The 16,119-nt window shown below is 36.9% G+C and overlaps 1 protein-coding gene across 2 annotated transcripts in view; it reads left to right on the forward strand.

The window, feature by feature from the left end:
• The first annotated feature begins 211 nt into the window (after positions 1 to 211).
• Positions 212 to 16,119, forward strand: part of exoc2 (exocyst complex component 2) — a 60,138-nt gene continuing 44,230 nt past the window's right edge. Inside the window, exons 1-2 of one of the 2 annotated variants that reach the window (XM_028027807.1) lie at positions 8,452 to 8,470; positions 8,911 to 8,973. The gene's annotated coding sequence lies outside the window, so the exon portion shown is untranslated. Of the gene's footprint in view, positions 338 to 8,451; positions 8,471 to 8,910; positions 8,974 to 16,119 lie in introns of those variants that run through there. The other variant, XM_028027808.1, reaches the window with a different exon arrangement.

Raw genomic sequence — 16,119 nt, forward strand, 5'->3', positions numbered from 1 at the left:
TGTTGTTTTTGTTTTGCCTTGCCTCTGTTGTTCCTGGGCAGATAATCCTCTCTGTACACTACCTTGCACTTTTTTATATTTTTTTTCACACATCAATGTATTTTCAACTGAATTTGTTATAACTGATTGGCACAAAGTAGTGCACAATTGTAAAACTTATGATTTTTTAAAACTTTTTTATTGTAACAATGCATCCCGAGTAAGTATTTTATATAACCATTTATACCTTTTTCTGTAATTTAATCTTTCTGTTTTTGTCTCTGTCTGCACATCTAGAGACTGAAGTGTTTCCTTTATTTTTTCAAGGAAAATAGCTGAAGTTCAGCCATGTTGGACGGTGAGTCACTATGAACGTCAAGCTTAAAATTTTGCCACAAATTCTGAAATTGGTTTACTGCTTCTAACACATGATCAGGCTTTGATTCAAATATTGCATCCTAGAATTGCTATACATTTGTGGTCATAGTACTGATGAAAGATGAATCTCCACCCCAGTCTCAGGCCTGTTTCGGCTTACAAGCTGACAATTCAAATGAAAAATTTGCAACTAATTTATAGTTTCTCATTATGATCAACTCCAAACAGTCTATCCAAAAAGCTAGGAATAACAGTGAAGTCAATTTTGATTTATATTTTTTGAGTGATTGTTTATAGCTTCTTATATTTTGTTATACATTTCTTCTCGCAATTATTTGTAAGAGTGTCCCCCGACTCTTTTAACATTGTTTTTTTTCAGTCACTTTGGTTCAACATTTCAAAGACAATAAGAATGTTGTCATCCTAAACCTCCTTAAATTTCTGACTGTTGGCCCACAAACTGTCATCTATATCACAAGGAATATCTTCTCTTATACTGCAGTGTGTGGAATAATCTTATAAAGTGTCTTATCCAGCCTCTGCTATGACATCATCACACAATGCATCCATGGTAGCCAGAAGTGTCATGTGTGCATGCAGTTGGTGGTCATACTCTTTACTAAGTGCCAATATGACTTTACACATAAGTTGTACACTTATGACTAATGTACACTAAGGGCATTAAATATTTAACAACAAATATTTAATGGGGCTAAGTATTTTTCAACCCCATTAAAAAGTATTTAATGGGGCTAAGGAAAATAGGGTGAGAGAAATTCCATCATCCTCTTGTTGTGGATTACAAACCATTGCCTGATGATGTTGGAGTAATGGAAATTGGTATATATCTTCATCCTCTTCAGTCGCTTCCTCTGTTTAGCCTCTTAATGCCTCCTCTACACAGCCTCACTTCTCGTCCTCTTCCTTTCTGTCCCCATCAATATCCTTGTTCTTCCACTGTTAGAAATGTAACATTGCGTTGTGCTTTAGCTATGTAATCTATACTTGTGTTAAAGTTTCAAAAACTTCTGATTTCTGATTAAGAAGATGCTCCAGACATAGGAACATCAGGCAGTACAGGATCAAGCTGGAAAATGCAATGTTCTAACTTTCAGATCTTAGTTGCATACCTTAGAACACAGGTGCCAAACTCCAGTTTGACATCTGTGTGGCTTAATCACCTTCAGGAGGTGATTAAGCCATTTCATTCCAGTATTTTATACCTGTGGCACATCTAAAAACTGCAGGACAGCAGCCCTTGAGGACTGGAGTTTGACACCCCTGCCTTAGAATGTGGTAAAATAAATTAAACATAGTGTATTAGTTCCATAGTAATGTCATGCTGACAGACAACATGTTGGGTGTCCTAAATAGAAGCTCAATTGATGTATTTTATTATCAACATATACTGCCTGAGCATTGCTCTGAACAATATGAACTTGGGGAGTCATGTTCTCTATGCTGGAGTGTGCTTGTTGTTGTCTGGGGGAGAGGCAGATAAGCTGGTCAGTTATCTGCTGCAGTTCTGTAGGTCGGTCCCAGTTGGTTGTATCTATCTAAACTGCTGAATCACAGCTGACTTTCCTCATTTTTCTGTTCTCTTACAGTACTTGGATAAATACTCTGGGCCCTCCTGTTAAATTATAATTTCTATACCTTAAAACTTGCCAGTTAATGATTTATGTGATTTGCCTTCAAGTTTTTTCATAAAACTGGTTGATCATTGGTTGATTAATACTTAGAACATCTACAGTACATACATAGAAAAAAAAATCAGAATTCACCTAAGAGAAGTTTTCCAATTCAGGACATATTTCGAAAAAACAAGTGGAAATGTATAGAAATATATTATGAGAACTTGTTCAAGCTTTCTGCTGCGGTTGTGGAGTTTCAGGCTGTTCAACAGAGACTCATATAATACAGGTTGATCAACATGAAAATTAAAAATGTTAACACTTCCATGGATGTACGAAAGCATTCACAACTTGTTGAGAAACAGATTTTTTTATGTGCATAAGTGACAGAATGATTTGAAGATTGAACACATAGTTTTGAGCGTTTCAATTCTGTTCTGAGAAATGCACCAAAGCGATTGGTGCTTTGGTGAGAATCGCTTTGGGACCACAAAAAACCTAAGATTGAGAAAAACTAGGATTGACTATGAAATGTTTTGGTGACAAACAAACATTTGCTTGTCACCAAACAAATGTTTGGTGACAAACTGAGCTGTTTGCAGATTTTTGAGATTCGGGATTTTGTTAGAAGATCAACTGCTCTTGAGGAGCCTTGAATTCAACATGTGTTCCATGTGATTAGGGTGTAAATCAAATAGATAAAATAGATATTACTTTATTCAATACACTTATTATTATTATTATCATTATTATTATTATTATTATTGAAGAATCAATTAATTAATTAATTAATTAACAGCTTCAGGTTAATCTATCTTATATTCAGCTCCACAGCAAAAAACTTTGATCAATATTGTTGTTAATTTGTATTTAGGAGATCTTCAGTCACAAATTTTCCCCATCACAGAGTCCAATATTACGTTTGTCCCAACATCTGCATAAAGATCTTAAATGACATTCTTGGGCGCCCCCTCCTGGCCTTTAATGAGCTTCATTTTTAGTTTTTTTTTTAATGGAGAAAATATTCGTGCTGCAAAAATATTCAGGACTCAGTCCAGTAAGGACCTGGATCATCGCTGTCACCAATTCACCAACGGAAATGAGAACATTTTATTAAATCATAGGTTTGAGAGCCAATGTGCTTCACAGTAAGTCCAGTTAATGTTCATTGAGTTTCTCCTCAGTGTGTTGAATGTGCTCATGAAAATCCACGGGATAGAAAACTCATGTGTGGCTTTAGAAGGCTCAGGGAAGTTAAGACCTTCTCTTCCTTTCACATGATTTTATTTTATTTTCACTTAATGTCATGCGGTCATTTTAAACTACGAGTTTTATATTAATTCCGTAATGTCCCTGTTAGTGGGTTCAGCACAATCCAAAATGATAGTTTTCACGTTTTTCAGAAAACACAGCATTTAATGGAACTATAAAGTGTTTGTTTCACTTTGACAGCCTCTTTTATTTAAATCTTAAGAAATGTTTTTTTTTATGCAGGAACACTATAAATGTATTTAGAATGAATTATTGAAAGTCACTTACGCATTTAAATTACACAATTTATGTCTATTTGCAATCAAAAATATAGTAAGAAATAATATAATCTCCTAAATAAGAGTGGATTAAATGATACACCAGCAATGCAGATGTGCCCTAAAGGATGTGAAAGAATGGCATCATGATGTTAGTGAACCCAATAAGAAAAGGAAGCAGAGTGCATGACATCACCCTGTCAGTGGCTGTTTTCTTTCCTGCTCTCCTGCTAATTATGACTAGCCTGAACCAAATCCAAAACATAAATAACCTTCCAGTCTAACCACCTCCACCTGTTTATAAACAAAAATAAAGGTCTGAATATTCTCCAGCCTGCCACATCAAATTACGCTTCCAAGGCTTCAGCTTGCCGAGATGCAGGAAATCTGTTCCTTTTCCATTCTAAGGGGGATAAGCAACAAACTCCATCTACATAACATTTAGGAAAAAAAGATACCTAAGAAGCACTAATTCAGAGTCATCTTTACCATGTTTTGTTTGCTTCCTATTTTGCTTGTAAAGCTCCCCCTTTTTTTCCCAGAGAGTGTTTCTCCAAAGCCTCCAGAACTGATCCGGACTGCGCCTCCGGAGACACAGTAGCCTGTTGTCTGGCCTGGGGGGGCTGAGGGAGAGCTGTTATGAGAAGGCAGGGAACATGTTATGGTAACCTGGGTGGTAAAAGCCTGAACATATTTGGGAAAATGCCCCTTTATACCCTTTCTGACCCTCCCATTTTCTTTCTCAAAATCTCTCACATCCCTGCTAAAATTCTCCCAGATCCTTTCAGTCTTTGCTGGCCGGCCTGAGACTCCAGTCTGACTTTATTCTGATGTGATTTCTAAAGTTTGGGGTGTAGGTTTGGCAGACAATAATATTTAGATGTGTGTTGTTATTATTAGAAATCTTTAGCTTTTTGATGATATCTGACATAAAACTGCTTTTAAATGTAACATCTGCATAAACCAACACAGGCAAAATAGCTGTTGGTAATTTTAATTGTTGTAGCTGCAAAAGGATTATTTTAAAAAGAATATTTGGTAAAATAAAATAAATACCTTGGATATTTTATAGAAATAGTATTAACACCAAATTATTGCTTTTTCTCAATCCATTTCTACATCAGCCAGTGTTATAATTTAAGCACAGCATTATAATAAAAAGCTCAGGTTTTCACTGTGACAACATATTGCCAGCGTTTTATTAAGTCATATTTAAAATTGTATCCAAATTTAATATTGAAAACACAGAACATTGAAATACTGTTCAATACAAACTGAACAACCAAAAGCAAACAACATTTACCTCTGTAGCCATTGTCTGCCAGAGGTGGAGTTTGAAAATTTGGGGCTGATGAGAAATCATGAAAAACGGGCACCACTTACATTTTATGTCCATTTTTATTATTATTTCATTAAATTTTTCTATAATTAATTTTTTTTGATCAAGTTGTTTATCTCTTTCCAAAATATTTTCTAAGTGATTCATTTGATCTTGTTTCAGTTAATTATGGTTGTCGATGTTGTAGGAATAGCATAAAATATGTTCTACTATTTATTATCTAAAAGGTATAGCAATCATAGCAATCAAACTGCACTCATACTTGTAATTAACTCTAACTCTAATTATTATGCAATGAATTGGACATTCACATACTGTATAGTATATACTCAAATTTGACCTTTCACTTAAATTCTGAGGAATATACAGAAAAGCTCCCAGTGGTTTTTGGAGGGATTGATCCCCATAGGAAGGTCATCAATTTATTCACCAGATTTATTGGTTATTAAGCCTTTTTATCTAGCTCAGTCCCACTTAAGCATTTCTTTTTTTTTTTTTGCAATTTTTATTAGGGTGTATATTCACAGTGGTTGTGCTACAAAAAGCTTTTATCTTTACAAGAAATAGCAACATCCTTTTACTTGTCTCCTCATTCCTGCTCTTCTACATAATGCAGTTTTTCACTTTACTTAAGTACATAATACTGTTAGCAATCCTGACAGCACATTTGCCTCTGTGGTATTGTATGTTATTCTTGAGGTGTTTTTGGAGGAACCCATTTTGACACTATATATAAGTTCAACATAAACAAGTAACGAATTGAGGCTGTGAAATGATAAGTGACAATGCTGACATAATTCTCCAGGATTTTTCTGATTAGAAGTTGGTGGCTCCCTCACTTACAAATGATCCAGGTCCTGAATGAGTATAGCCGCCTCAGAACATCACATTACCACCACCGTGTTATACTGTTGATAAAATGTTCCTTTTCTCAACGTGCTCTGTTGGTTTTATGTCTGATGTAAAGGGATGCACAGCCACTGTTCAATTTTGTATACTTATCTTTTTACATGAGGTCAAGTAGACTTTGACAAGTTTTTTCCCTTAGTAAATGAAATCACAATTTGAAAGCTACATTTTCTATATTTAGTCAGGTTATCAATGGCTGATTTTACTTTTCATTACCTTAACATGAAACTTGTGCAAAAAAGCAAAACAGAAGACCTCTGTATCAGGCCACATTGTTTTTCATGGCAATGTGGAAAACAATGTGGGATTTTCAACTCTGAACCAGAATTAGTTTGACTCTTTGTGGTATGGTATTATGAAAGATTTTCAGGTTTCTTTTGCTTTTATATACAAAAAAAGGTACTAGCACTTAGAAAAGCTACTAACCTTCTGAAAAAGTTACACTGTGTTGCAACCAGACTACTTGTCTTAAATTATGATATCTACTAAATATTATTTTAAGGCCATACATGTTCATTGCATTATTCTTCCATTGAGGCAAGCAATGTGCTCACATTCAGTCTGAAAGCCTCTGTTCTCCTTAAATCCTGCATTTTGTTCATCTGGGTGATTTTCCAAACTAAGCCTGGCGCAGGCCTGGATTTCCTGAGTCCAGATTCTCCAGGAAAAGAGAGCTACTGCAGATAAAACAGCACTCAGAAACAAAACAAACCTAAATATCAGAGGTTTATTTAAAATCCTCTCGTCTTATATTAACAGCAGCGCTAAGGGGCAAGAGATTAGCCATGCTTGGGTCAGCGTTCCTCAGCTATAGTAAATCTCCTGGGAATACATTTTTAAAATTTTTGTGGTACACATAAAACAGACAGTGACTGGCTTCATACTGGGCAATTGAAAGAAATAATACATAATTAACGACCAACATGATAGAAAATCTGTACATAATATGACACTGTAATTTTCTTTACCAAGGTTGGGACCACCCCAGGTTAATACAATGTAAACACAGAGCATGTGATCTCCCAGCAGCCATCTTTGACGCTGAAGGACTCCTGCTTGTTTGATGTATTACAGTTGCTATGCCCTGTGCAGGAAGGAAGTGCTCACCCACTGCTCGTCTGTTCCATCTTCAGGACCGGCATGAGGTGGGAGGAGGGATTTCAGTGCAATATTTACAGTGACCTTTTCCTCTCACTGGCCAGGGGCCCATGGGAAAAACTAGAGGAGACAAACAATGAACAATAGGGCTGAGGGATGAGCAACGGTGCCAGCCCAGCATGTGCCATTGCGGGACATGGATTAGACAGGGGTGAGGGAGGTCATGGTAACAACTTAAATTGCCATCATTGCCCAATATAGCACCACCTGGACACCTGTCCAGAAAACCTAAGCTGTCTGAAAAACACTAGAACATTAATTCAAATGTTTTCTCTTAAATGGCTGTTTAAAATAAGCAGAAATTTTAAAAGTTGTGTTTATATAAACCACTGAATTGAAGCTTTGGCTATATGTTTAGGGTTGTTGCCCTGCTGCAGTCTTTATAGTTTTTCAGTCTGTAATGGGTTTTCTTCTAAGATTGCCCTGTGTTGACCTCTACTCACCTTTTTATCAATGTTGATCAGCTTCTCTGTTACTGATGAAAAAAGACTGCCTCCACCTTGTTTCATTGTGGAGGTGGTATGTTCAAGATCTAAGACAGGGCATTGTTGCTTGTAAGCCAGGAAATTGTATTTTTCTCTCCTCTGACCAAAGCACAGTTTTCCACAATTTTGATGTCTCCCCTTTTTTGACTTCTAATGACTTTCTTCCAGCAACAGCTGGAAGAAAGTCTCTACCTCCAATCCAAGCTGAAGAGTACAAGTCTAATAGTTGTTCTATGAAAACATTCTAACACCTTAGCAGTAAATTTCTGCAGCTCCTGCAAAGTTATGGAACTTGTGGCTGTTTCACTGATTTATGCTCTTAAGTGAACAATCTAATAGGCTTGGAGTTGTTACGTACTATTTCCATTTTTAGACAATGCATTGAACAGTGTGAGGTGTTTGTAACTATGTGTGTTCTTTGGTCTTCATGATTCTGTTTGTTCAGTAATGATCTCTATTAAAAAAAAAACCTAAAAAGCCAATAAGACCTATCGCAGCCTTTGATTGTAGCAAAATTAGAAGTAGACAAGTTCAATGGGTACGAGTATACAGTAAAATCGGCCGACATTAGATTGTTGCCTCACCACAAGATATATGTGATGTATCACTGATGCTCTCATTCACTGGCAATGGCTATACCACTGAGAATAAGATCAACATCTTCCATCGTCATTGCTGTTAAGTAGATGTTTATGTAGACAAACAGCCTCTGTGTGACATCAGCATCTGTGCAAGCTCCCAAGTCACAGTTTGATCCCTCAATTATCAGATTACCCCGTGTAATTGGACAATATGGTGTCCTTGGGGACTGGGCCTTGCCTTATCACAGAAAGTCTTTCTGCCCTGCACAATTTGGTGAGATAAATGTAATGGTATCGGCGCTCCAGCGTGAGCCTGGGTGGTCTCTGTTGCATTTCTAATGATGCTGCGACTTTCCCAGAACAAGTGGAAATACCTCAGTGATGCACCGTGAAAAGAGAGACAAGGAAAGAACAGAGCTCCCACTGCGCTCCAATGTTCTTGCACGAAGGACGTCAGATTCTCCTGAGAAAAATGCAGGTTGTCTTTATTTGTTGTTGTTGCAAAGAATCTATTCGGACAAGATGCATTACATTTGTCATAAGATTACCTAAAATGGTTTAGTTTAACCATTTGAATGTATATTTGAGGCAAACAACAAATTTTAAAAATGCTTTCAAATCAATGTGACATTTCACAGAATCTGCAGTCTTTTAAATTTGATGTAAAAAAAAAAAAAATCTTAGTCAATGTATGGCAATAAAACACATCAGCTTCATACCGATTGTAGACCGCAAATTGTGTAATAAAAATGTATTATCTGATCACTTATTTAATCACAGATAAAGGGAATAATAAAGTGAATAAATAGAGATGATTTTAGTCAATTTTGCTGAATATTTATTTAATCGATTCGTCCAAATGTGTATTACAAAAATAATTCATAATATTCAAAATATTCCACGTGTTTTATTTTGAAGGCTTTGCCCGGAAGTTGTTACAGAAAACAGGAAGCAGTCTCTGCAGACAAGCCTCTTTGAGCTGTGAGTTCCTATTTCTCTGCAATATTTTGTCCTTCTTTTCTTATAATGTGGTGATAATGATTATATCATGCAATTTAGAGTACTGTAAACTTTAGTAGGATTTCAGCCAAGGCGAATGACAGTACTTGACTCTCTTCTTTGACATGGATTTGACCCACTGGCTTCGTTTAGCGGATGTTAGCTTAGACTAAAGTTAGCTCTCAAATTAATCAACAAAGAGGCTGTTTTTGATGTTTTTAATTTAAAATCGCCCATGAATTATCTTAATATCCTAAACTGAGGTGACTATAACATATCAGTGTTTGTAAGTAATGAAGTTGAAGTAGTTTAACTGTCCTATCGCTAAACGTTTATGACAGGAGTGTTAGCTGTGCCAAACTCTGTTCAAATTCTATCAAATTTTAATGTCCTGGGGCCGTTTCTTTTTTACAGAATATATCGATTGATTCTCACGTTCTGTGGACGATCCATGGTCAGTTCGGCGGGATGCTTGCTAAGTCATTGATGAAAGATTTGTCTTAAATAAACCGTTTGCTTACAAATATTTAGGCATTTCTAGATTACTGCAACATGGCTGGGCAGATTACAACTCAGCTGACAATCCATAACACACATAAGCGTCTCACTGGAGTTATCTCATCCGGACGTACTAACACTAGTTTTAGGTGAAACGGTATCCTAACAGTTTCATTATCTATAATTAAACTTTTTGTATTTTACTGTTGATCATAAATGATAAATCTATAGTTTTTGTTAACCTTTAATAGATAAAATAACCTAGCATCCATATTTTTGGATATGGATTTATTAAGTCTCTTTATTGTCAATTGTGCATGATAAGATAAAACCATTAAACATAAATTTAATTTCAGGTCAATTTTATGCGGTACAGCGATTGTTAAAGATTCCTTCATGCTGAATTTTAAAAGTTCTCCCAGCGACTGATTATTTTGGTCATTAATAAATCTGTTTAGTAAATGTCCTACTAAACAGGACTCTTCATATGTGTTTACATACTGTATCATAATTTAATCTTTTGTAATTATATAAGCGATTTTTACTTTGCATGGCTTAATCATGCTTATTAAAGTGGAACTTGTGAAAATGTTTACTTTTTGCTACAGAAAAAACTGAATTTAAAGTTTATTGACCATTTTAGAAGCTGCATAGCAATGCCCTCTTTGGAAAACAGCTATGTTTCTTCTGTGATTTTGCTTCTATGAACCTTTTCGATTAAGTGTCTCTGTTATTGTATAAAGTCTTGTCTCTTTTTTCAGGCTCATTAAGTGAAGTGTTTTCAGTCTCAACACGTTTTGCGCTTCTTTAATCCCTTTTTGTGTTGCTTAGTAAAATATTGCTGTAGCATAGGCTCTTAAGTAGGTTTGTCCAGGGAAAACAGTACTTCAGCATGTGTGTTTGCTCAACAGATTGATTGGACTTGAGAGTGAAAGAGAGCAGATGATTGACAAGTTCACAGCAAGCTGGGGTTGTGTCCTACAAATGTCTGTGATTTGTGTTTATATCCATGCTAGTAGGGCCACACTTAGAGCACTTTGTCTCACCTTCTCCTCCACTTCTCCTAAGTCAGAGGGGAGAAGGAGGAAAGGGGGGAAACACAGGGGCAAGGCTACACTGATCCATTTCCTGTCCCCTCCTGGGGCTCTAATTGAAAAATTTGGGTGGCCCTGCTTGTTTGTTTTGGTGGAATGTGGTGGGCTGTATTTTCTGAGGCTTTCCTCAGTGATGCTGCTCCGCTGAGGCTGGGGTGAATTGAGTGACGGGGGTCAGGCCAAGCCCTATTTACTAACCAAGCTCACCCTAAGCCTTTATCCCCCTGCACTCTTTGCGGTGTGACCCACCTGGTTGCCTCGACCCAGCTAAAAGCCTTACCAGGCCACTGGTCTTCACTCTGTGGTTCCTGTAATACAGTGAACCTTGAATTTACAGACAGAGAAACTTAGAAACTTATTCACAACTTATAAATAAGTTTATATAGTTATATAGTTTGTTTGATATATTGTTATTGAAGCATCACAATTTCACCCAACGAAATTTAGTACCCTGTATTTATTTGTGCTTTAAATTGCCAATGCTGTGATTATTGACATCCCTGGTTTAATTTGCATCCCTTTTCCCAGCAGGATAACAACACATCCCACAGAATTTCTGTAGGATTTCTTTCAAGATTCTGCCATATGGTTTGGGTCATTAATCTTAAGACATCCAATAAAAATCCCATCTGATTTTCATTTACAATGTGTTGTTGTTTCAAAGAGCTCCTGATGCCATGTGCTCGAACAATATTTCTAGAATGCTTGTGAGAGAAACAGACTCTGAGCGTCACAGACCCTCTATTCTATTTTACAATGTCCATCAGGTGTTTTTTTCACATTCATCCTGCTTTACACAACTCTCATCTAAAATTGCTGAGCTGCTTAAATTTGTTTAATCTCTTCAAGTATCGCATTCGGTAAAAGTCCAAGTAGAGTTTATAAAACTACACGTTTAAGTCTGTAGCAGTAGGGAAATTAAAACTTTTTCTGGCAAACAACCAGCTGGCATGTTGCTTTAATTTAAGTTACTATGGAGACTTGGTGACTCCAAGATGCCTCTCTTTGCTGCACTTTTGTTACATCTCTAAAAGTTATGCTACATCCTTTACCTGCTCACTGCACATGATGGGAAGATAAACTGCTCCTATATGGTCCAGGATTTTTCTAAGTTTTTTTTAAATAGGAGATTAATTCACATTTTCTTCTCTAATTTGCTTAGTAGTAAAATAATTTTTGAGACAGTTACACAAGCAAAGTAAGAAGCAAATGTATTTTTGGTACTTTTATTCAATATGAACTTAATTCAGTTTATCTGTAACACCAGTTTGTGACTAAATTTATTCCAGAAAAACAGGAAAACAGGAAATTTTATTAAGAATAAATTATTTGAATAATATTCAAGCATTCTTTGAAAAAAAATACTTCTAAATGAGTTAGAGCCCTATCAATAAGACAAAGTAATAAACCCGTCAATTTAAATATTCATTCTTTTGTTATAATTTATATGTAGTTATGAAGTACAGATTTTTGCTGTAACAAATTGAATTTCTGCTCCATTATTAATTACATGGCTTCTGTTTTGACTCTGGATGTTTCTCACGCTTGTATTTTTTTTACATAAACCAACCGGGATAGCAACGTTCCAGCCCGGCTCACCAAGGTTCAGATTGCTCCACTGAGCCTCATCGCCAGGCAGAGCCGCCTGTCTCCAGCCTCCTAATCCTCTGAAAACATTTTCTTACAGTTGCAGGCCTATTCTTCATATTTCTGTTTATTGTTTCAAGATTTTTTTTATCTGGGAAATTGGCGACTTCTCTTCATTAAGCCTAACTCAGTGAAGCGCTGGAGACCGACAAACAAACAAACAGATGGCCCCAAACATAACAGAGCCTGTGGGTAAATATGATGCTGGTAGGACAGGGAGCCAGAGGCAAACATCTGATCAGTTTGTCTTAATGAAGAGTCTCCATGAACTTTCGGGCTGGCTGCTCTGCAGAGGAGATGCTGACTCATTGTAGAAACGGTCAACAGTCACTGGACAAGTTTCCAAACAGACTCTGCACAGTCCGTTTTAATGGAGCCCATTTATATGGAATCTGATACAATTCACACATATTATGGTCAATTTCTGGCTATCGGCTACATTAGGCCGTCCACATCTTAGAGCAGCGTGGTTGTGAGCGAACAGTAAAGAAGATTGTTTAGGGTCGGCCCAGTCATCCTAGACTGGGAGATGTTTGGTTGCCTCTGTGCATTCAGAGGAGTCGAAGGGATCTTTGATGGAATCTAGTGTTTATGTAATGATGGGGAGAGAGCGCAGAGCAAAATGGTATGTGTGTGTGTATGGTGCTTAGAGGGGGATGGATTGAGGGTGATGAGCTGTTTTAAATGGGTCCCTTTGTGCCCGCTGAACCCATCACACACTCGCTTACACTCACACTCCAGCACAAATTTATGCCAATCATTGCCATATGTGAGTCACCTTTTAGCTCCAAGGGCTAAATGATCCAAAATTTGAACGCCTTATTCATGACATCGTCACGGGGCACTAGGTCATGTGTCTTGCGATTATAGGGGGTCAGCTAGTTTAGATATAGTTGTTTATTTGTGTTGTTACAGTTTTTCATGTTTTGATGTTAGAACAATTCAAATCATTGTCATTTAAGTAAATCCTGAATTTAGCATCAAGAACATTGATGCTTCACTTGCAACAATATTAGTATTCTTTTAGTTGTTGCTAAGAGTTAGTATAACCAGAGGAAAATATGATGCGGTTAGAATTGCATTCAGAGTCTAAAAGAAGAAAAATCCTTATTGTTGGTAGGTTTTACTAAATCTATAATCTAATCCATGCAAGACTTTTATTTGTGCATAATGATTGTTTATGCACATGTTTCTCTATCTAAAAATAATTGAAATGGCAGGGAAAATGCTAAACCCAACTAAAAATATCATCTTATTTCTTTAGTAGCATTTGTATTTTTAATTCAGTGAATGTAGCACATCCTTCACGTTCAAGAACTAAAAGGAGATACACTAATTTTGTCTAATTTTATCTAATTTTATCATGCATCTCGTGGGAAGCAACAGTTTCAGATAATCAAGACAATCTGAGATAATCAAGATAGTTTATTATTCAGAACTTAAATGTGCGTGTGAGAGTAAAAGAAGCAAACAGATGTCAAAACTGGATTCTTGATTTTCCATTTGCTCTTTTTATCGAATACTCTTCTGATCCTCCCTGCAAAGCATTAGGCTTCGTAGCGCTTCTATGAAGAAAAGGTTCTATGGGCCAAAACTACACAATTCAGGCATTTGGTGGCCTTATTTTGTTTGTTTTTTGCAGCGTGACCTGCTGATTCTGATTGTCATTCTAAGGTCTGTAACACAAATAAACTTAATCATTTTAACATTGGAACTAACTAAACATTTAGTTCCAATGTTTAGTTCAAGAAACACTAACCTTAACAGAAATCACTAGCACTTTGGTTGAAATTGTCATTTTGAATTTAATACAAAATAGAGAATGCAATATTTTTTCTTGATTTTGAAGAAAATGCGTATTCCTCGCTTTTGTTTGCTTTTTACTTAAGGTGAAACAGAATACAAAGAAATATGTGGATTGTTTAGGCATTTCCAAACTGAAAGAAGTGCCAGTTTCCATTTTGATCTATTTGATGGAAACAAAAAAGTTGGACTTTTCTAGTTTTTGATCATTAGTTAAAAGCCAATCAACAAAAATCTATTTCTATCTTTGGCTGAATGGTCTGGGCATCGTTGCATCATAAAAAACAACAATTAAAAAAAAGATACAGCAAAAATCTAGTAATTGGCTAATAAGTTGATCTATCTTTTAGATATGGATGCGGATGCACGCTTACAGGTCTGGATTGGTTATGATAAGCTATTTAAATACAAATTTAGTAAACCTTTCTTTTCTTTCTTTTTTTTGTAATTATGAATTGTTTCAGTCACATTCTTTAAAGCACACTGTGATTCAACAACCTGAGCTGTACTGATACTTTTTTTAAGATTATGTAAAAAACAAAAGCTCTAAATCCTTTTGTAAAGGGAATCATCAAAAGAATAGTTTTCTTTACAAATGATACGTAGATGAACTTATCTTCAATATTTCAACTCATAGCTTAATTTGGCATTGAATTAATGTACCAATAAAAAAATCAGTTGAGTAAATTTGTAATTTCTTGCCATTATAGTTCAGTCGAATCTTTTATCTTATTTTCTATCTAGATGTTCAAAAATGTTATGTTGACCTAACCTCAACAAAAATGATCTGCTTTTTCCATCCTAGATGTAAGTTAAAAAGACTTTACTTCTTTACTCAACAATATGAACAATTTCTATTTAAAAAATATTGTGCATAGTTTTCTCTAACAGCTGCTGTATAATTAGAGGCAACTCTGGTGCTGGTGACCTTCAAAGGAAAGTAAAGAGTGATACATGAGAAAGTGGCAGCATCATGATTCTGAGGGATTCCGGCTGTAGAAAGGAAGCTAAAAACAATCTATGATTAAATTTAGCCAACAAAAAAAGTTGGAGCTTGACACATGTTGGAACAAAGTGGTTTATCATCTTCTAATGCCCCCTAGAGGCTCGTCATTTTATCCCTTTGTAGGAAGATGCTGCCCCCTTAAACGGTTCCATTTGGGGATTCTTTTCCTTTTCATGTTGCTCTATGGCAAGAAAAAAAAAGAGTTTGCAGTTAAGCGTCCGTTTGAATAAAGTTACAATTTCTCTGACCTTGTTAGCAGGGTATTTGTGGTGATGCATGACATGAGGAGTCCCGTTACTTGCGACTCGGTTCCTTGTGCGAGCGTGCGTGATGTTCCACACGTGTGTGTGGGCGTGTGCGTGCTGGATGTTACAGAGAAGGGTCTGGGCAGTGTTCCCGTGTCCATGAGCAGCCCCCAGAGTAAAGTAAACACAGCGGCTCTTTTCTCATCCCAGCCGTCAGCAGGCTCTCCCCAGGCCCGCGCCGGAGACCACACACCCAGACCACACACACGCACACATCTACAGATATTCATGCACACACATGCACTGCCCAGAACTCTCTTCAGATTCTTCCTCACGCTCGCATACGCACAGACCACACAACACCAACCCTGGCCCCTCGCACGCAAACCTCGCTGAGCTGTCATTTTGCCCAGTGTCTGTCTATGTGTGTGTGTGGGCGTGGAGGTGTGTGTGTTCATGTGTACTATATAGGACAGAAATACTCCTGGAAGTAGAATCTGAATCTCAACCCCCCACCCCCTCTCCTCGCCACTCCCGCTCCAAACATGTGGGATTGATGAAGGATATACCAGGCTCTTGTTTTAGGCCTGTTGACCTCTTATCTTCATCATGTCAGATTCAGAGCCCCTCTATTTCCTCTTAACAAGCACAGGGCAGCAGCAACAGCGCGAGGTAAATTTCTCTGGAGGTTTGTCTTTAGCTTTGGGATGTTGGTGCGGTCCGAGAGGGAAGGAGCTGTTCCAGAACATTCCACGGACAGGTTCCTATTCTGCTCAGTTTTTGGGTCACTACAGTTTTGCTTACTTTGATGCATCTGTGTTTCTGATTGGCTTCT

This window comes from Xiphophorus couchianus, chromosome 9, assembly GCF_001444195.1.
Source record: "Xiphophorus couchianus chromosome 9, X_couchianus-1.0, whole genome shotgun sequence".
Classification (NCBI taxonomy): domain Eukaryota; kingdom Metazoa; phylum Chordata; class Actinopteri; order Cyprinodontiformes; family Poeciliidae; genus Xiphophorus; species Xiphophorus couchianus.